The sequence below is a fragment of the Gorilla gorilla genome, chromosome 7, assembly GCF_029281585.2.
Source record: "Gorilla gorilla gorilla isolate KB3781 chromosome 7, NHGRI_mGorGor1-v2.1_pri, whole genome shotgun sequence".
Lineage (NCBI taxonomy): Eukaryota > Metazoa > Chordata > Mammalia > Primates > Hominidae > Gorilla > Gorilla gorilla.
In genome coordinates this window covers 31472244-31473395 of record NC_073231.2, presented here as the reverse complement: position 1 = coordinate 31473395, position 1152 = coordinate 31472244, and positions in this window count along the sequence as shown.

Here is a 1152-nt window from a genome sequence, read left to right as displayed (position 1 = left end):
TAGTACAATCACTATGGAAAACAGTGTGAAAAATTTTTAAAGAACTAAAAGTAAATCTACCATTTGATCCACCAATCCTACTCCTGGGTATCTACCCAGAGAAAAAGAAGTTATTGTACAAAAAAGATACTTGCACACGCATGCTTATAGCAGCATGATTCGCAATTGCAAAAATATAGAACCAGCCCAAATGCACACCAATTAACAAGTGGATAAAGAAAATGTAATACACACACACACACACACACACACACACACACACACACACAAACACACCATGGAATACTACTCAGCCATAAAAAGCAATGAAATAATGGCATTTGCAGCAACCTGGGTGGAATTGGAGACCATTATTCTAAGTGAAGTAACTCAGGAATGGAAAACCAAACATCATATGTTCTCACTCATAAGTGGGAGCTAAGCTATGAGGGCGCGAAGGCATAAGAATGATACAAGGGACTTAGGAGACTTGGGGGAAAGAGTGGGAGGAGAGTGAGGGATAAAAGACTACTCACTGGGGACAGTGTACACTGCTCGGGTGATGGTGCACCAAAATCTCAGAAATCACCACTAAAGAACTTTATTCATGTAACCAAACACCACCTGTTTCCCAAAAACTTATTGAAAATTTTAAAAAATCCACCATATTTGGGAATCACCAGTGTAATGACCAGTCCATCTTCCTACCTGTGGCTCCCTCTGGAAGGCCCAGGAGGGCTGGATGGGAGGGGCAGTGAGGACCCACTAGTGTCAGCAGAGATGTGGCTGATACCTTTGCAAAGGTGGCCAGAGGGAAGCCTTACTCTCCAGAGACTCCAGTGCAGGGCCCTCATCAGCTCCCAATCCTGGGGTTTTTGCAGTCCCCGCAACCCCCCGCCTTCTGAGTCATCGTTCAAACCCACCAGCCCTTCTGACAGAGTTGGAAACAGGCACCAAGCCCTCCAGGAAGCTATTTTTAGGGTTCATCTGTTCTTTTTTATTTCTTCTCTGGACTGCATATTCTCTCACCCCCAGATTTAAAGGACCTAAAGATCCTGGAAATCATTCATTATACCCCCAGCTCACAAGCTGTGGCTTCTCCCCAACCTTCGCTGTACCACTCCCTCTTTCTTTCTTCCTCTCCGCCCTCACCCCTCTGGTTCTCCAGCTCCA